This window comes from Chinchilla lanigera, unplaced genomic scaffold (assembly GCF_000276665.1).
Source record: "Chinchilla lanigera isolate Chin_1 unplaced genomic scaffold, ChiLan1.0 scaffold00020, whole genome shotgun sequence".
In the NCBI taxonomy this organism is placed as follows: Eukaryota; Metazoa; Chordata; class Mammalia; order Rodentia; family Chinchillidae; genus Chinchilla; species Chinchilla lanigera.
This window is the reverse complement of record NW_004955421.1, coordinates 9,672,976-9,694,932: the sequence shown is the minus strand read 5'-3', so window position 1 is coordinate 9,694,932 and position 21,957 is coordinate 9,672,976. Positions and strand designations below refer to the sequence as shown.

At 37.7% G+C, this 21,957-nt stretch overlaps 1 long non-coding RNA gene across 1 annotated transcript in view; it reads right to left on the bottom strand.

The window, feature by feature from the left end:
* Positions 1-21,957, bottom strand: part of LOC102020677 — a 160,951-nt gene that overhangs the window by 22,682 nt on the left and 116,312 nt on the right. The window contains exon 5 of the long non-coding RNA XR_260791.1: positions 10,236-10,355. This is a non-coding gene — a long non-coding RNA (uncharacterized LOC102020677). The remainder of the gene's footprint in view (positions 1-10,235; positions 10,356-21,957) is intronic.

Here is a 21,957-nt window from a genome sequence, read left to right as displayed (position 1 = left end):
TCAAGGCAGATTTGGCTGCCAAATAGGCTCCCCTCCCAAATGATCCCAGCCCATCAATAGCTCTCCCTGTGATACCATTACAAGATTTTAGTTTAGAGCCAGGGAACTCTGCAGAAGAGCTTCAAATGATTCTTGATGAAGCAGGAGTCCAAAAGGGCCAATGGAGGTACGTGGGACCCTAGTTGTTCTTACCACAGTGAGAAGAGTAGAAAGTCATTAAGGTCCTATGTGACACCTTCCACCTAAGGCAGGACATTACCATTTCTATGACATATAGGCTCTTTATAGGACAGTGCAATGCTATGCAGTTCAGGTTGGTCTTGAACTCACTATGTAGCCCAAACATGTGGTGGGTCCTCTGTCTCAGCCACTCCAGTGTTGGGGTTATAGGTGTGTGCCACCATGCCTGGCCTCCTCTATTTTTTAAGGGAGGCTGAAATAAAAATAATAATGATCCAGGAAATTCCTAATGGTGTGAGTCAGGGTGCTCACACATTAAATACCTTGGCATGACCTACAATGATCTTTTCTCACTTAAAATTCATTAATCGTTCATACACATGGGCTTATATTATGCATGTTATTATAAGAGAAAGGTCATACCCGGTAAATACAATTGAGATGACTGAGCACCTTGTCAGTCACATTGTCAATCATATCCTGAAAGACTCAATGAGAGGTACTATGGGCCGGGGGCACATTGTTCAACTCTCAAAGCCTAACTTATCTCCATTCTTTCTTCCCACCACACTGTACCACTTCTTTTCTCACTTGCACCACTTTTTTCATTTCTCCTGGCACAAACCCACTTGCTCTGAGTATACCTTCCCCCATTAACTTCAGTAAATGTAGCTGCTCTTTTTTCTATATCATCATGTGTATAATTTACAGTTTTTTGTAATCATGCACAAGAATCTGGACTCTACCTCTTGGGAACCCATCGTGTACTCTGTCAAAGTCCTTTCCTCTATTAATTGTTCCTGGATCACACACACAAAACTTCCCTGTCCTCTACATTAAGCACTTTTAATTTATTTCTACTGTTCATTTGGGAGTGGACAATGCAGTTCACAAAAGGTAGGTTTCTTGGGGACAAGGCTGACTTTCAACTCTAAGCCTCCCACCAGAGCCAATTACATTGCTCCATCTTGGGTGCCGAGGTGCCATTTTATCTGAAGGGAAAGCAAATACTGAGTGCATAGAATTCTCTTTTTTGGAACAAAGTGGGGAAGTAGAAATCCCCCTGGTACAGAGAAAATATCAACAGAGAAATATTTAAAATGGAAAAATGTGAGATATCCCACAATCTTGAAGAACTTCACTGGTAAAATCCTAATGGCTGGTTTTAGGTGCTTCCAGAAAATACCTCTCCTTAAAGAATATTTCCCAAGCCAAAGACAAAAAGCAAAAGCCTGAAAAAAAAAAAATCTAATCAAAGTTTGACTGCAGAAGAAAGCTGTAGTGTAATCTATGATGTTCGCTTATCTGAAAAAAGAGGATGTCAGGAGAAGTGGGGAAAGTCTGCACGGAATATAAAGAAGGCAGGTCCAGAAAGTTCTAGGCAGTGTTCATTCAGGCCTGAGGAGAGAGGTGGCCTTGTCAGTGTGTTCTCACAGAGCCACATCTACACCAGGAAGGGCAAACTCTAAAACTATCACAGGAGGGAAAAATCAGGAAACTATGAAGTCTGTTACATAAATTGTGGCCCATAAATTAACATTTTTCTGAAGTTCAATAATTGAAAACTTGCAAACTTTGCTTTCAATATCAAAAAAGTAAACAAAAGCCACCTTTTTTATTATTCCAAAAGATAAAGTTAATAGGGTGTTCTCCTAAAATATCAGATGGAGAAATCTCCACTACCATACCTAAGCAAGATAATCCCCCGGGAGCTTTTTTCTTTTGAATGTAGGGTTAAAAGCAACTTGGGGGTGTAATTTGACTTCCCACATTAGAGGTGCTTCCCGAAGTGGTGTATTTTAAGATGGTTCTTTTCTTAACTAACTCTCTGAACTTTACTAAATGTAATTTTCTCCAAGCTCCCTCTTTCTGGCTAGTTATTATAAAAGCACTTTCCTGGTGGCAGTTGGTGCACACGTAATTACACATTTATGGTCTTGTCTCCACCTCACTGTAATTTCCATGAGGGCAACGTCTTTTTATAGGATCACCAACAGTCTCAGTTTGGTGGGAATGAGAGGTTATGGGGAGATGTTGTTGGATGCAAGTCTTTTAATGCTAACACTAGAAAAGTCCTGGGAAAATAAAGCAAAAATACCCAAAACAACTTGACTGTACAGTGCTGATTTTAGTGTACCTACCGCAGTGTCTATAAGTTTGAAAACATGATTCAGATGATTTTGAACATCAAATGAACCATTGGACCAATTCAGTTTCTTTCCTGTAGTGATGACCAAGCATTCATTTTCATTTTGAACTACACAAAGGATGAATTACATTTACTTTCTTTTCTTTTTTTTTTTTTTTTTTACATTTACTTTCTTTTCTCTATTACAAAAATAAGAAAAAGAAAAATGGGGGAAAGCACAAGGTGTACTTGTTTGCATACTGTATTATAACTGCAATAAAATACATAGCCCAGCATTGAAGGAGAACCAGAAAGTACTTATTTGGTTTTATAGTAGACAGAGTCATGATTTTCTGTTATGGGGGGATTTTTACATAAAAAATTATTCTTAGTAATTTTCAAGTTGATTTAATGCTGATTATTTTACATTCCAAGCATGTCTTACTTTCTGTCTGAAACCTTCTGAAGAGAAATAATTTTTCTTCTCCAAATTCTTTTACAAGTATTGCCCAAGACACTCATTTATCATATACCATTTTAGTGAGTTACAGTTCCCCCCTGCCCTTCTTTGTGTCCTAACTGTCTAGACTCAACACTCCTGGGGGACAGGCATTATGGTTTTTATTACCTGAGGGTCTCCTTCAGTGCCTTCTAACCTGTGTGCCAAACTGCCCCCATCTGACCCTTTGCAGCCCACTTGGGGAACCCTGCACTGTACAATTCAGGAAACTGCAGTTCACAGCTGTGATCCTGCCATCCTGCAAAACTCAGACCTTCTCCAGAGTATAAAGAAATCCTCATGAAAATGGCTGGGCCATTCTTTCTCCATAATCCCCTCCTTTAAAAGACTTTATTGGCCCCACGACAGTCATTGTGAATACAGTCTCTGTAAATCAGTCAGCCAGAGGTGTGCAGAGCGGAAAGGATACTACACACCAGCCCTACCACACACCAGCCCTGCCACAATTTGCTTCTCCTCTCTGCCCAGAAGCAGGAGACAGGTAGAGTTTCTAAGCAAGGAGAAGAAAAGTAAGATGCAACCTGGGGAGAAAGCAGCATGAATGATCAAAGAAATGGGATGCCATGTCTGAGTGAATGGCAATGTTAATATTTAAGCTAACAAAGTTCCAAAGTTAACCTAAGACTTCAAAAGATGAAAGTGAAATTTTAGAGATGTTTGAAAACACCTGCTTTGTTTGCTTGATTTGGTTTGGTGTTTCACTTTATGAGAGGGGTGCATAGATCTCGTGTAAACTTTCAGAGAGCAGACCAACCATGGCAGAGACATTTCTTACACCAGTATGACTTCTGCACTGGAGCTTAACATCTCTGGACAGATTTAACAGATTTGAATGAGAAAGTAGATAAACTTTTCTCCAAAGACACATATATTTTAAATCACCAAGGAAAGAATCTGAAGCAGGAGCAATCTAAAGGCAGATAAGGAGAGAGAACATCTCATACCTTTTAATTTTCTTTTTTGAGAAGAACAGGAAAATTCCTCCCTCCAGAGTAGTCCACCCAGGCTAACAACATTATGAGTGTTGTAAAAAGTTAAATGAAGGAGAAAAAAAAAAAGGAGGGCTTAAAATGCTTTGTAGATGGCCCTTCTTACCCTCAAATTTAAATGTGTATTGTGTATTTTCAGTTTGCTGTACTTCATTTATTTTCTTGTATTTTTCTCCCTTCACGTCTAACTTCATTGTGCTTGTTTTGTGTGAATACTGAATGCAGGAAAACAAAGGCTGAATTGCCATGCCAGAGACTGAGCACACCTCAGGTACAATGGAATACTAGCCTGCGCAACCCTCATTTGTTCAGACATCTCATCATTTTATTCTACCACTCTGCGCAATTCTTCTCCTGCTCTTTATGACCCCACACTATTATCTTTATAACGTTATGTAATTAATACTTTCAAACAAATCTTTCTTCACTACCCTGCTCTTGTAATTCCCTAAAAAGTTTCTGGCTTATTCCTCAATCTTAGCCAAATTAATACACTCTGAAAACAAAGTCATATGCAGAGGGTAGGAACAGTTAACGGTTACATCCTCAATACAAGAAATAAGAGAGGAGGCAGTTCTATCCCATTATATGACTGGATGTTATTCATGGTATCTCAGCATTGATGTGTTGCTAAAAGTTTCTAAACCCAAATCCTTCATAAAATTGAATTCCTTTTGCAACACAGCATGTTCCCTAATTAGATAATGTTTTTTTGGTACAAAGTAGAAGTGTTTTGTGTTTATATTTTTATTTTATCTGTATGGCAACTATAGTGAGAGTTGTAGTGATGAAAGTGGATCCTATCTAGAACATTCTGTTTCTCTGGGGTTTCCTCTGCTTCTATCACAATCCTCTCTGTCATTCAATACTCGCCCAGTTCCACCACCACCATCAGGGAGGTACCCCCTGCACACACACACAAGGTTCTAGTAGTCTGTGAGTCTCAGATTTGCTACCTCCTAGGGATTCATTATGCTCAGGGAAAGAGACTCTGATTTCCTCATGTGAGGCAAAGAGAAGTACAGAAAATACCCCTGACCAGGGACTCCTGGAAAATCTTGGTTCTAGTATTTCTAGATTTAAATGGGTATGAAATTTTTAGTAGAAGACCTAGACATTGTATTAGTCTAGGTTCTCCAGAGAAACAAAACCGATTGTGTGTGTGTGTGTGTGTGTGTGTGTGTGTGTGTGTGTTCATCCATGTCTGTCTGTCTGTCTGTCTGTCTATAAAGAGGAAAAGAGAGAATGAGAGATTATAAAATATACATGAAGAGGCTGAGAAGTCCCATAATTTATCACTTGCAAGCTACAAATCCAAGCAAGTAAATGGTATATGTTCTAGTCAAAAGACAATAGAAGAACAATGTCCCGGTACAGTCAGCCAGAGAGAAAATTCTCCCTTTCTCTACATTTTGTTCTACTTAAGTCTTCAGTGAACTAGGTGATGCCATTCATTCTGGGGAGGGCAATATGTTATACTCAGTCTATCAATTCAAATAGCCTTATCCAGAAAAACCCTGTTATGATTTGTGTCTAGATGTCCCCACAAAGCCTCATGCAGTCTTAGGGCTTTTTCAGAGGTGGCTGAATCTAGAGTGTATGATGCTGGGATGAAAAGTGTATGATTAGCAAATCAGTCCACTGATTGGTTTGGCATAGTTCTGGCTAGGATTAAGGATGTGTCACATCCACCTTAAGGTGGGTAGACTGTATGCAATGCAAGGGGCAGACAGAGTGTTGTCTCTCTGCCTTGCTGCTTTTGCTATCTTGTGGGAACCATGAACTATTTTTCCTCTGCAATCCCCCCTGCCAAGTCACCCTGCCTTGGAGCCAGCTGATGATGGCTCCACAAAACCTCCAAAAATTGTGAGCTCAATAAACTCTCCCTCCTTTAACTTTGGGCATTAGGTATTTTGTCTCAGCAATGAGAGAAAAGTAACTAAGGCAACACTTATAAACATGCCCAGAAATAAAATTTAATCAGGTACCTAACTAAGTACTTCTGGATTCTATCATGTTGACACATACAATTTGCCATCACAGCCTCTATTTGGTTCCATCTCCTGGCAAAGGAAAAGTCAGATTAGATAAAAATTTTCCAAGGTATACTAGCTGTTCCTGGAGAATGACTAGTATTAAATTGCTGTTTAAAAAGTAAGAATTTCTGTGGTGCTCCATGCCTGTAATCCCAGCACTTAAGAGGCTGAGGCAAGAGGATCACTTCAAGTTCTAGGCCAGCCTGTTTTACATAGTGAATTCAAAGCCATCCTGGAACATACATAATGAGACATTGTCTCAAAAAAACCTAATGAGCTCATAAAAGTAAGAATTTCTTAGAATATCTGCAAATTAAAATTAAAAATTTCCATGAGAAGCATATAATACATATCATATGTTCAGCATATTTGACCATTATATTAGTTAGGGCTCTCCAGAGAAAGAGAATCAATATGAAATGTGTATATAATTATAAAAAAAAGGATTTGCTAGGTAGGCTTATAGGATCAGAGCTAAGGAGACCCAGGGGCTGTCTACAGACTCAGAGGTGGAAGAATCCATGGCCATCCGTGCCCAGGAGAGCCAGAGAGCCCAGTAGCACTTGAAGCCTGAAGTTCTGGAAGCTCAGTGTAGTCACTAGGGTGAGTCTGTGTCAGAAGGCAGAAGAGTCTGCATTGAGAGACGGACAAAACTGGAGACCAATATCCAAAGTCAATGTCAAAGCCCAGAACTCCTCCACAAATGAAATACTTTCTTTTTATTTTTAGTTCTCTTTTTATTCTGTCCAAGCTACAACCTATTTGTTGTTGCCACCCACATTTGAGGTGGGGCTTCCCCGCTCAGTTTGCTGGCTTACGTGTTAGTCATCCACAGATACCCCCAGAATTTACTAATGTGGTAGGCAGTTCTTATTCAAGTCAGGTTGACATATCACAATGACCACAGCTATGAAACATTTGACACGGTTGAATGCCTACTAAAAATTTTCCAGAAAATACTGAAGCTTAGTCTCTAAAATCTCAAGGGTGGGGCCAGTCATAGTCCAGGAAAAGGATCAGCTGCCCTTGTCATTTAATTTATGCCTTTTCGAACAGCTGTAAATCAACAACATATTTTATTATGAGTGAAGTATTTAAACTATTTTTTCAATTTTCTTGGTATACAGACAAAACTTAAGGACACTGTTTAATAAGTTTAACATATTACAAATTGCAAATATGATCATTGCTTAGAGAAGGAAAAATTATCCCCCAAGGGTGTTTAAATCAGGAGATTAATTCATCTGCCAATCTCCAAGAATGTGGAGATAAATATAACAGACTTTTTACCATTTGAAACTTCATCCACCACCATTTAATCTCATCTAACCTAGATCAATAGCATATTTCTTGCCAAATATCACCAAAATTTCAAGAACATTTCCTTTGTCACCCTCAGCTACAGATTAGTTATCCTCAGAGAATGTCTTGGTGCCTCTGTTAGCTTTCTGTTACTGTTTTTAAAAAGCTAGGGTAACTGACTTATAAATCGAAAAGTTTTGTTTCGACTCAGTCATTCCGGAAATTCTAGACTATAATTAATTGTCCTCATTATTTTTGGACATGGGGGGAGGTACACAGCATGATGGAAGTGCATGGTAGAGCAAAACAACTCACTTCATGGCTGAGAAGCAAGTGGGGGTCAAGGGATAGCAGGGAGGACTTCAAGGGCATCTCCTCAGGGACTGAAGACTCCCAGTACACCCCACCTCTTAAAGGCTTCTCTACCTCTCAGCAGCTGAGGACCAAGCCTCTAGCACTTAGCCTTTAAGGTACATTTAAAATCTAAACCATGGCAACTGCCTGAGAGGAAATATGGAAAACAAGACCCTGGTTACCCTCAATGATTTTGCCTAAAATTTTTTCTGGATGATCTCCCCAACGATCATATTGCTACCCAGGCAGGAGACAGGAGCCCTGCCATTTCTTCTGCCGTCATAGTTTCCCTCCCATGTGTGGCTAGCAGAGAAGCCTCATGTTTCATTTTTTTTCCCTTCATATAATCATGTCTTGTATTTCCAGTCCACCATGAATCATTTAAGTTCTGGACTCCTGTCCTGTATCTTTGTATTTATACAGATGGGATAGTGAATAGGGTCACAAGTATTTAATGGAACTATTATTGTCTCTTCTGGTTTTCATGTGATGCTACCATTGCCGTTATCTACTCATCTACCCCTGCAAAATAGTAAATTCCTCTCTTGTCTTACCTGTGCAAATTCTACACATTAATATCTATTTTGGCACCTTGTTTACTAAGACATTTCCCTTCTCTTTTTAAATTTTTATTTGTATTAGTACATGTTTGCAGTACATGATTACATTTATTGTGAGGAGTTGGCAAATGTACATGTCACATCTTAATTCTTTTGATCCTCAAATCTAAATGCCGATAGTCTTGATTGCTCCTTCTTTATGTTATCTCAAATTAAATTGTATGGCCTGGGAAACAGAGATAGCATCTTACTCTGTTTTTTTTTTTTCATGGTTCTTATTCAGTGTTTATGGAAAATGAATTGAACACATGAGTCTATATCAGTTTCTGCTATATAACAAACCATCTCATAGCTTAGTGCTTTAAAACAGTCTCAAGACTTTGAGCAGCTTCTGATTTTTGTGCAATCATTGGGCCAGGATCATCTAGAAAGTTATTGTAGCATGGTCTTGGTTTACTCCTGCATCAGCAATAGCTACTGGTCAGAGTGATGACTGTATTTCTAGGGTTAGAAGGCTATCACTTGGCTACGTGTTCCTTGCTATGGAACAAGCTGACTGAGGTTTATTCCTATGAAAGCTGTCAGGATTCAAAGACAGCAAATGGAATCATATCAGGCTCCTTGAGGCATAGTATCGCTTTTGCTCTCTTGTATTGGCCAAAGAAAGTCGCAAGGCAGCCCAGAGTCAAGGAATGGAAAAGTAAACTCTGCCTCTTGATGGGAGATCTATATGGTCACATAACCAAGGTGATGCATACACCTGCCATCTCACACAGAGCTTTTCCTTTGTGCAAGTTCAGAACTGCTGGACAACATTCACTTGCCATGCTTAGCTGCCACTCAGCACGTCCTCCTCTTTCATCAAGCGTCAAGCCGTTTACCAGAGTGGTACCCACGACTGCTAAGAATGGGAACACTGTGCATGAAAATTTGGAAAATTTGTGGACTGGGATGGGTGTTAGACACCTAGAGTCTACACAGGCACATCGTCTCTCTCTGTTTTGTTCAGTCACATGTGACTTAGGGCCAGGAAATAAAAGACCACTGAAATCAGTAGTAAACTTCAGATCACTTAGTCCGGCGGTTGCAAAATGAAATGCTCAGTGACCCAACAGATAGATAAATGAGTAAAACTCAGTTTAATCAAGATGGAGCAGGAAGGACTGTCAGGCAGCCGCCCAACTAAGAGACATCAAAACACCTGGCTTTAAAAAAGAAGAATTTCACAGAGGAAGGAAGTACATGTGCAGTTTAAATTCAGACTCTCAAGCCTCCATTTCATCATTTCTACTTCTGCTCCCACTCAGTTATAAGTTGAAAAACTAAAGCCCAAAGAGGTCAAGACATTTTAGTAAAGGGGCCCAGGTGGTCAGCAACAGAAATGAAACCAGAATTCCAAGTCTCTTGCTGCTTGGTGCTGGGATCAACACAGCCTACAGTATAATTTGAGAAGTTTTCTTCCTTATGGGAAGGCTAGATTCAATCTCTTCACAAAATAGTTGCCTCATAGGTTTTGTCAGAATAGAAAAAGCTCTTCTGGAAAGTGGTTGTCCCATGGGAGTTACTTCCAGGTCTGACTTATGAAGGAATGGCAATTTGATTTGTGGCGTTCACCCGTGGGAGTGCAGACATGCTTGCCATTTCCTCTCTGCAGGCGGGAGGCTGAGGGATGCTAAGGTGAAGCAGTCAGCGAGGCCACACTGATAAATGCCACCAGCCTGGGCATGGACTGTGCATGCAGAAAGCCCAGGAGACACATCTGACTTTGCCCTTTTGGCCTTGAAGAGGATATGGCCAGGCAGAAGTAGAAATGGCAAAGCAGGACAAGAAAAGAGAGAAATCCAATAAAGCTCCAGTCACTCCTGGCTAGAAACTAATGTTTCACCTGTCTTTCCCTTGAATCTGTCAGTCTGTTGAGTTTGTATTTTTAAACTGTTCGGTTTGTTCATCCTTATTCTTGATGGGGAAAGGTTGTTTTGTTCAGGAAAGAGAAGGAGATGTAGCCAGTACATGAAGAACGAGGAAGGATTTATCACTCGAGAGAAAATGTTTCCACCAGAAAATCACACCTGAAGTAAATGAAGGAAAGCAAGCCACATTTCGGCCTGCTGCCTGGCTTCCAGACATTGGTAGCCTTGTGATCCTTTGGGAGTTGAGGGGACTCACCACATATCTGTCCCTACTGGTCACAGACAGATGCCCTTGGTCCAAGCCTGTGTGACACATCAAAGCTAGCATCTCTGCTCATGTCCACGAAGAATTCCCAGTGGATATTCAGTGATGAAACTGGTAGATGAAAAAAAAGTTGCTTAGTTCCAATTTCTTTTACTGTATTAAAAAAACAAGAAAGATTTTAATAAAACATGGATGTAGTAACTGAAGGATTGGACACTGGGTGTATAAAAGTACAAAGGAAATTGAGTCAGCAAATGAGTTTGGGTATTTTATAAAAGCTGAATTTATATATTGTAGTCCAGACAGTAAACTCATTTTAGCCCAGACTAGCACAATCAGGAAACCCGACAGGCCAAGCCCGTTCCTTCTAAAGTATTTTACAATATCTATTCAAGAAGGAATGAAAGTGTTTGCTTGCCCTGAGTCCATCTTATCTAATATAGAAAGGAAGATTTAAAAAGCAAACCATTTTAGGACAGGTATTGCCCCTGAGTGCTTTTGGAAATGTACACACCCAGGTAATGTCAGTTCCAATTTTTACCCTCCGATTGAACAGTATCCGTCTAGTTCCATGTTGCTGTTCAAATGTGACCTTCTGGTGCACTTAAATGAACAGCAGAAATGTGCTGTTTAGATGGTCAGAAGACTTAGGCACTGTTCCAGATTTGCTAAAAATTGAGCCTGTGACCACGTACATCTTAGGTTTTATCATTTCTTACATGAGAAATTTCAGCAAAGATGTACAAAGATCCTTTTAGCTTGATATCGTATTTTCATTGATTTTAACATAGTGTTCATTCATTTGCACATTGACTCATTTTTCTCATTCATTTAACAAATTTTATTAAGCTCTATTAGTACAACACTGTAGGGGTAAATATAAAGTAGTGCACACAAAACCTGAGTCTGTCCTCATGGAGCTTCCATTCTAGACAATGAGAGACTGACAGGACTTCTGGCACATGCACTGACTACTGAGGTTGGTGGGAAAGAATCTAGATAATTTTTCTGTGTTTCAAGTAGGTTTTCCCAAGAGCAGTAGTGATCTTGCTAAATTAGGGCTATAATCTCAATGACCTTCTCTGGTATCCAGAACTTGCTCCTAGGGGAGTTGGCAGAGAACTGCCATTTAGAGTTCATCTAGTGAAATGGTCTATTCAAGGATTGTAGCATTCAGCTTGGGCTCAAAACCACCAGTTAAATACTACAGTCATTTTTGGAAGCTGCCAGGTGAATTGGGTAATTTCAGAAATTCTCATTTTGCAAACTACTAGAAAGTATATAGAGTTTAGAGATTGGAAGCAGAAGATTCTAACTTGAGTCTTTTAATAAGGTTATGCATAACCTTAAATAAGTCATGCAACTTCTCAGCTTCTTCATCTGGGAAGTGGGAATTAATAATATCTACATGACATCACCACTATTAACTTTAAGTAAAACTACAAGTGTTTTGCAAGAAGTAAATACCTTACACATATCAGTAATGCTATTATCACTCACAGGTCTTCAAACAAGAGAGTTATAACTGAAAGGCCAATCAGTTATACTATTAGTATCTCTTAGTTCATTCAAAATTGAGAGGACTCCTATATTTTGATTAGATGTCACACTTTGTAATTATATACACATGTGTTTGTTGGACTAACTGGTCCTTTTACTCTCAGCCCAGTACCCTTCAAACTCCTGAGAGTTAAGATATAGCTCTTTTGAACACCAATGTTTTCTCGGTCTCTTATCCAGTATCTGGTATACAGTCGGTACTAAAATATTCAATGAACAAAGTAGAGAGACAGACAAAAAGAGAGAACAAGGCAAGAGGATAATGGAAGAAAGGAAGAGAAGAAAGGTAAAGTTTTTGGAGAAATAGTCTGTAAGTAAAATGTTATTCCTTAAGTTGTAGCCAAATACTACTTGTAGCCTAATGCTTTTCTTTTTTTAATTAGATTTATTGTACATTTTAGGTATACATAATGATCACATTAGTTATAAGGAATTTCTGTCTGTACACAATAGCATTTGTTTTTTTTTCCCATTCCCCTACCCTCCCTTCAACTCCTCTTCCCCTCCTGATTTATAAAAGCTTTTTTTCCACTTTTTTCCTCTAAGGGTTCAAAATAAATTATTATTTTTTTTATAGTTCCAGTGTAAATTGTTATGCATAACTCATTGTTAGATTTAATATCATTTGATGATACTATTTTTATCTACATTTTTCAGATGAGGAAATTAAGATTTAGCAACATTGAACAACTTGTTCCAGTAACATAGCAAGTAAATGATGGAAATGGATGAAAGTTTGTAGTAAAAAGGGAAAAATGCATGTTAGTTATACTATTAATATCTCTTAGTTCATTAAAAAAGGAAGATTTGTACTGATATCAATTGTAGAAATTTTATGTCATATCTTGTATCCTGAGCAACTACTTTAAAGTTAACAACATACAAAATATTAACTATTATTTTGCTATTATTTTGTAATGCAATTTTGTTTCACCTTTTTTCATAAAAGGAAAAAAATGAAAACAGAAAGTTAGATCATATAGTCTAACTCTTGTACCAGGTTATTCTACACTTTTTTTAAATTCAAATTTTTAAATTTAAGTTACCCCAGAGTAAACCTGCCATTGAGATAAATGGCTGAAGGCAGACTATGGCACAGGAAGGAAGAGGAGATGTTTGAAGTCCTTTTCCTGTAAAAAGTACATCATACAAAAGAAAAGAGGGAGAAGGGTAGCATATGGTCAGTGGATGGAAGATACTGTAATATGCTGCAGGGCGGTTTTCAGATAAATGTTATAAATAAATTATTTTTCAAATATTCAATAAGAAAGAAGCAGAAATTATTTAAAGACATGGTCAGATAAAATGACAAATGGCATACTATTTCGATTTCTCTCATGCATGCAAGTTTTAGCTGAATAAACATAAAAGAAATCAATCTACATGGTGCAAATGTGGGGGGGGAAACTTCTGAAGATCTATGTCAGCAATAATAAAAGATAGCTACTGTTTTAAAACAGCTAGCTCATTGAAAATGGATACAGAAACCAGAAGAGAAATGCATGATGGGAAAACCAAGAACCTCTTCCTGTCAGTTCTAAACTCTTGACAATCAATTAAGGACATACTCTTGGGGAAAACAATTCTTAAAAAGATTCTGCAAGAGCAACTGAACAACAAAACCCTTTCATAAACTCTTTGATAAAGATAAACTCTTTGTTTTTGTCCTTCTGTGGTTCACAGAAATTCCAGATCATACCATGGCTTTTAAATATTAATTATTTTTTTAATATCCCAGAAGGCAACATCTACATAGTGGTATTACGACAATACCTGCATGGAAAACTGACAGCACCAAACCCTGTAAACAAAAGTTGACCAAGATATAGCTTGAGGAAAATGAAGGGTCACTCCAAAATTAATAACATCATTTCCTAAGCTTAGCAATCTTAGTTTAGGAAATGCAGCAAAAACAAGGATTTTGGTTGTTCAAATCTTCAAGATCATTAGTCTAGAGGTAAACAAATCTATTCCACAGAAAGACTTGTTTGACTGGTGTGGTGGTGTCATAATATGTTTGCTTTAGTTTTGAATTTGTTGCCAACATGAAAATTTCAAAAGTTGGAAAATCTAGATTTTTTTTTTGAAAATGTGAGAAATCAAACAATAGTAGGTCTTCCTTGAATGGAAACAGTCTGCTAGAATCAGAGAAGGCTGATCCTTTCAGACAGGGCTAGTGTTTTCTAGGCTGGTTCAATTTCTATTGGCCCCCATTATCTTTCTACTTCGTTTGCTTATACTACCACTGGTGTGGTCTCTATGGCCTAACCTTTCTCTCAGATAAAACACTGAGTCAGTATGGTTTGATCAAAGTCAAGGAATTGGTACAGTGTGAGGACTGGACCTCAGCCCAAAGTCTTCTGGTGTTTTAAGCTCAGCTCAGTTTATGTTAACTCAGGTCTCTTAGGATCTCTGGAATATAATGACCTACAAATGCCAAAATCATTCAATTCACTGTAACTATACTGCTCTTACTACTTGTAACTTTATAATACTGTTATTTCTATGTACTCAGTTGGCCTTTTCTTCATTTATTTATGTAGTATTTATTGAATATTGACTGTATGCCTGACACTGTGCTAGTTCCTAGGGCCTGAGACCCTTGGAACCCTACAGCAATGGATATACATTACACTATGGTGGAAAAGACAGACAAATCTTAGTTCCTCAGTCAGCTTGCAGACCTTATAGGCGGAACCAAATCAAATTTATTTTTAGGGCATCACTCAACACAACAGTATAGCTGTGTAAGTGATCAATAAAATACAGAACAAATAATCTCTTCATTTGCTCTTTACAACAACCCTAAGAAGGAGGCATAGGTGAAACTATCACTGTTTACCAGAAATGATTCATGCCACCGTGATTAAGTGATGGGGCTAAAGCTAGTAAATGATAAGGAGATATTTGTTCATATCACTAAAACAAACACATCTCTTTCTACAAAGGGCTTTACCAGCAACTCATACCTAATAGCAATGCTCTATGAAGAACACAAATTTCTATTAGTATTCATCATTTTTACTCTATCATATTGGTTCTAATTCTAGGTCAATTGCTAATGAGTTGTGTGATCGTAGTTAAATCACTTAAGTGACCTCCAGTGTTTTCATTGGTAAAGTGTGATTTTGGATGAGATGAAGCCCAGTGCTCTTCATTTCATTAAAAATATATAATCTTTAAGAAATGAAGAAAGAATTTTCTCTGTAAATTACAGTACTGCAGTGGATTTTTTCATTTCTTGTTGAATTTTTGATCTTAACAAGATCTCTGTAGAGTTAGTTGTGTGATGGCAGTTTAAATAAACTATAGCTAATATAGCATCATAATCAAATTAATAAATTTTGACAGACACTCAATGCTCATTCAATTTTACCAGAATAATGATCATTCCAATGAGTTGACTGGTCTCATAGGAATTTCATTTGAATGAAAATATCAGTGTCTAATAATATTGTTTTCATCATGTAGATTATAGATGAAAGCCAAATCATACTTTGACTTTGAAAGTCAAATCATACTTTTATTTTCAAATTTCAGATTCTATTTTGACATAATTACAATGACAAACCTTAAATTACCAGTTCTTTTAATTAACTTAGAGTGTTTTTAAAATGTTACTAGCTTATTGTGATGGTATCTTTATTATATTCCTTTGGAAGTGCACAAAGTTCTACTTTAGTTTAAAGCTATTTAATATTAATACTTTATATGGACATTACTAGAGGGTCATATAGGCTCCAGAAATCTTAGGATCATTATATTTTATTACGTACAGTGAAACAGTGATATACGGAAAACTAGCTGAAGTTTCTTCAGGTCATAATTTTAGGAGGCTCTTAAATTCCAGACAATATTTTGGAAGAAATCCAACATGTGCACATCCCACCCTGGCTTCTCATGTGCAGTTTTTCCTTAATGTTTCATGAGAAGGGCCTATGTAATCCTTAAGCAAAAGAACTGATGAAATATGATTTTTGGCAAGATGAATGTGAAGTGGTAGACATCTAAGTAGGCTAGAGCAGCTTCTGTGAAAAAAACAGCTTAAACTCTCTCATATTGTATATTGGAGAAACTAGGCTTGAGATTTCAGTACTGCTGATTTGTTTCCAGAAACTCTTCTGAACAAAACCATATTTAAATTTTGTCAGAACCATTTTTTCATTCATTAATAATCCTTTTAGTTCTCCTTACATCCTAGACTCTTGTTCTGATTCTAGTAAGGACCCAGTTCCTTTGCCATATGCTTTGTATACCTTTCATGAAAATTTGTTTCTCTCTTCCATTGAGATTCTGAATGCTGAAACTGAACCACAGGGATCATAATGACAACAGCTATGTTCCTCATTCATGAAGTTTTCCAGTCCCATCACCACTGCCCTAGTTATGACTAGGTAATAACCACACCAGATTAGCTGTATGGCGATGTTATAGCTCACTTTTTTCCCTCAGCTCACATTAGACTGAAAACAAACATTCAATAATTAGATGGCAGAAGTTGGAGACAGAAAAATTTGCAGAGTTCTCTCTTTTGCAAAAGCAGACAAAACTGGTTTAGGAAGAGAGATGAGGGATGAGATGGATAATTTAGACTATAGGAGGAGAGTTACTACTTAAAGTGGGGGAATCCCATCTAGAGAAAGAGAATGGGTTGGAAACTAAGTGATAACCCCTGGGTCCAATTTACTGGTCACTGACTATCCAAAATCACCATCTTTTCATACTTCTCAAGATCCTTGTGCCTTGTTCCTCAAATAGAAGTGGGAAGTTTGTGTGGAATTGGACTCACGATCCACCACCACGGGAGACGACAAAGTCCATTAGATACGTACTCCAGGATAAGAGTGTTGGTAAGTGTCACAGCATTCCTTCATACACTACTTCTTCAAATGGACTTTTCCTTTACCACCTTTGAGCATTTGGTCATGTCTTCCTTAAGACCTATAGTATATTCATTCCAATGACTAGGGCAACCACAAATATCAGTTTTCTCAGGGTATCTCAGTTTATTTTTAATACAATTAATAATTAATAATAATGTCTTTTCCTGTCTGTCCTTTTCCTGTTATCCAAGTGTGAAAACTAAATTATCACCTTACTAATGCCCATTTTTCTGCTTTTAAGAATATTCTCTATTCTTCAATGTGAGTTTATTATCTTCTGTAAGAAATCTTCATAACTTCAAAACATATCATTATCCCTATTTCTTTTATTTCATAGCGGTTTGAAAGGATATAGCATTATCAAATAGCAATTTATGAATATATTCTTTCCCCTTTGAGACTTATAAGAGCTAGGACCATATTATTCTTTTTAGTGTTACCTGTAAAATATATATATATGTGCTATATAATATATATTTCTAACTTTGTTTAAACCTATGCATAATTTCAGATATAATCCCTGGATGAGAAAATATGGGCACATTTTTCTATAAAATTTCTATTAGAATTAAATTAAAGTTTATATGCAAAGTATTTAAAACATTGTCATCCAGTAAGTTTTATACTTGGCAACCATTTAATGTTCTTATAGTTATTATAAAGTATCCTGTTAGGTTACCCATTGGTACATTAATTACTTTGTCTCTGTCTCCTTATACTTTGTCCATACATCTATTGCAACATTTATCATGAATTATTTTAAATATATGTCATAGCTCAAAAAAGATACACAAGAACAGAGATAATGTTTTATAACAATATTAACACAATGCCTGCCTTACAGCATAACTGAAAAGTATAAAAAATACTAAAGTTTTGTTGTGTATGCAAAATTGATTTCACTCTTATAAATCATATCTGATAAGGGAGTTTTATCTAGGACACACAAAAAAACATTTACAACTCAACAATGAAAAGAGAAGTAAGCTAATTTATGCACGGTCAAAAGATGAGTAGACATTTCTCCATAGAAGATATATACTCAGCAATATACTAAAAGAAGCTTGGCATCTTCAGTAACTAGAAAATCAATTCAGAGTCATAATGTGCCACTTCACATCCACAGAATGGCTAAAATAAAAAAGACAGAAATAGGTTTTGTTGAGAATATGGAGGAACGGAAACTTGTAAATATTGCTTGTGGGAAAGTAAAATATTTGAGTCACTCTGGGAAAGAATTTGGCTAAACAAAGTGTTACCATATAATCCAACAATTCAACTCTTATTGACTGATATGAAAATATTCACAGCAGCTTTATGTATAACTTGCCCAAAGTGGAAACAATCAAATATCCATTAACCAGTGAATAGAGAGATCTAATGCAATACATTCATACAATGGAATATTATTCAGTAATAAAAATGAACTAAGTACTGACACATGTTACAACATGAATGAACTTTGAAAATATTAGCATTTTTGAAAGAAGGTAAACACAAACACATTCCTTTTTAATAAGGAAGGCAAACATATAAACAGAAACCAGAACTGTGATTGCTTTTGGTATACAAATGGGGAGTGACTGTAAATGAACATGAAGTGATGGCGATGTATTGAAACAATTGCGGTAATGAGTACGCATTTCTACAAGCACACTTTAAATTCACTGACTTGCACACTTAAAATGAATGAGGTTTATAGTATATAAGTTATACCTCAAGCAAATTGTTTAAAAGGGTCCAAACTGGCAACCTACTGGATTACTATCTAGGTAGGACACCTAGATATATTTCTGTGACTTACAGGTCATTCTTTGCCTGAGTCTCCAAATTCAAGGTGGTTCATTCTTCTTCCATTAATTAGGGAGAGATGCTAGAGAGACATGACAAATGTATTATAACTTCCAGGATTTCTTTAAAATGTGATGTGGCCTGGAATGTAGAAGAATGAGACTGGGTTCACTGCTGTCCATTAGTTAGTAACTGGCTGTATATAACCATGGAGAAATCACCTTGCTGCAGAGTACTTTATTCTCTCAACTTTCAAATGAAAGCACAGGATTAGTCAGCTTTCCTGTTGCTGGGACAAATGCCTGACACAATTTCAAGGAGAAGTTCATCTGGCTCACGGTTTCTGAGTATCCAGTCCATGGTCAGCTGGTCCAAAACAGGAACATCATGGTGGAAGCGAGTAATGGAGCAAAGCTGCTTACTTCGTGGTGGCTAAGAAGCAGAGCAGAGGAACAGAGCCCAAGTTGAAGGAGCCAGGGACAAGATACTGACCACAAGGTCATGCCTCCACAGCCTACCCAGTCACATGCAGAAGCGTGCTTTACCAGACTTTTGTGTAGCTCTTAATCCAGTCAAGTTGGCAATCACAATTAATGGGCAGAGAAATTATACCAGGGCTAACATGCTTCCCCATCCACAGCACTGCAGGAGTTGGCCCAGGGCCACAAGTGATAGGACAGAGCATAGACACATTCATCAGGTTGAGCCGGATTCTTCTCCTAGAAATCTGCTTGGGGACTCTAGACAAGTAATTGACAAGTTAAGAGAAAATCATACCAACCTCTGCTTTTAGTCCAGTATTTTAGATCATTTGTAGCCTTATGAGTTACAAGAGGAAAGCAATCCACAGAACAAAAAGAAAATGAAGCAAATTTAAAGCAGAAGCAAAAAGATGTTGAAATTTGATGGCAAAGGCAGGCTTGGTTTCTGGAAGCTACCTGATTCCCATGAATTGGAGCAGCACTCTGTGCCCTGCCTTTGGATTTGAAGAGACATGTCTAGATTTTAGTACCATCTAATTTTCTTGCTCTAAGTTTAACAAGGCCTCCATTGCCATCAACCAAAAAAACCTTGCGTAGAGAAGAAGTCAGCACACTAAGCAGCTTGTACGCTGTGTCTCAGCTTTAACAGTTGCTTTACACATACAGTCTCAGAGCTGGGGATTTAGCTCAGCAGCAAAGTGCCTGCCTGGCAAGCACAAGGTCGTGAGTTCGGTTCCCAGTACTGGAGAAAAATCAAAAACAAAGAAAAAAAAACACATACAGTCTCTGACTTACAATGGTTCATGGTTTGATTTAGAACTCTCTTTACTTTTGATGATTGTGAGTAAAGACAATTACACCCCAAATTTTGAACTCTGGAATTTTCCTCGGCTAGAAATACATGGTCCAATTTTCTCTCTTGATACCTGGCAGCAGCAGCGAGTCACAGATACCAGTCAGCTCTAGGCGTCCCAGGAGGAACAAGTGAGAATTGTACAGTACACTCTATTGCTAATCCACCATGTTCAGTGGGTTAAGTACACTAAAAGCATTAGGACTTAAGATATTTTCAATTTATGAATAGGTTATCAGAACATAACCCTCTCAATAGGCTGAAGAACATGTGTACTTATTTTCCCACCAGTATATCCTTGACACCCAAGCCCAGGAAAAAGGCAACAAATGCCTGTTAAATGATTAATTTCCCCATTAAAACCTATGTTTTCTTCAGTACAACCAGACTTGGGTTGACCAAGCCAAAATATTCCAGGTTAAAAACTTACATCAGTACGTATTAAAATTAAAGTTCTTTATAAATGAGTTACCTTATAAAAATTATACTCTTAAAATTTGGAACTAATGGAATCATAGAAGTAAAAGGTTTCTAACTTTCAAATCACCAAAATAATTTTAAATACTTAATTAAATGACTGAATAAAAGCTGGGGGAGATTTATTATTTTATTCCAAACAGTTATTTGAAAACAACTTTGGGGTGAGTCTGATAGCCCAATTCTATTTTGCATAATTTAGTGTAAGTACAGAGTTAAAAATTAAGGCAACTGCGCTGGGCATGGTGGCACACCCCTGTAATCCCAGCACTTAGGAGGCTGAGGCAGGAGGATCATTGTGAGTTCAAGGCCAGCATGGGCTACATAAGTGAGGTCAAGACCAGCCTGAACTGCGTAGTGAGACCCTGTCTCAGAAAGACAAAAAAAAAAAAAAATTAAAGCAACCAAAGTATAGTTTATAACTATTAGCAAAAACAGCCTCAGTAATTATTTACTTGAAAACCACCCTCCAGTTCAGTCACCTCTAAGGTTTTGCTCCAGGTAGTTGCTAGTCTGTAATATCATAATAGCTCCTAAGCAGGGAGGTTGACATTCTAGTGATTAAAACCCAACTGCGCCTTTCTATTTTACTCCCACTTTATAAAATGGATTTTAAAATGGCAAGCAAATGCACATTATGCCATTTTACTGGGCCTAAATGATTTTATAGGCCATCCAAAAAAAGCAACTAATGTACCCCATAAATAGTTTCAAACCTCCAGCCTATTTTCTCTCCAGACCAACCACTCTGATTTCACAGCCAGCCTGGAAGTAGAAAATCAGACATCCTAACTTATCACACAGAACCTATAAAACTATCTTTACCATTCTGTTAAGTCCTGAGAATTTAGGATTACCACAGAGTTTTGTTTTCTGGGTATCATAAAAATATTCGGGGCATAGAACATCACACTTAAATCATGATATCAATGGATGATCTAGCAAAAGTACATTTATAAACTCAGATAGTGCTTTTTAAGTGGGGAAATTTTGTCACCCGAGAGCATTTGGCACTATCTGGGGACAGTTTGGTTATCACAGTTTTAGGCCGGGAGGTATAATAGTATCTGGTGGTTAGAGGCTAGGGATATTGTTGAGCGTGTGTCCAAAATTCTGATGATGCTACACACACATTGATGATGCTACACACACACCAAAAAGTCCTGTTGTGAGGTTCTCTAGAGATACAGGGGTAGTACCCAAGCCAGTTAGAAATGGTTTGGAATTTTACTGTGGTTAGATGAGGTAAGATGAAGATTCCTACCCATGGCTGGGTTTGCCTGGTTTGACCTTCTCAGTGCAGCCAAGAGAGATCCTCCAAGCTTCCTTAGGGCTTGTTCAGATGTGGGACAAAGGAAATAGGAGATATGAGACTTAAAATTGTCAGAGGTTAACCATCAAAAATGCGGTGAAACTCATTATTGTGCCTTACAATGCACAGGAAAGCCCCATGCAATGACTTATCTAGCCCCAAATTTCAAATTTGCTGAAGTTGAACACTCGTGCTCTGGAGAAAGTTTAGTCTGACTTGAGCTATGTAGTGGCTGTGTGGATGCTGCCTTCCAGATTCACACCAGCACACTTATTCCTCCAACTGCGTGAGATGCTATGTGCTCGTAACACAGTCCTTTTCTGCAATTGCCTTTGTCCAGTAAAAGGATCTGCCT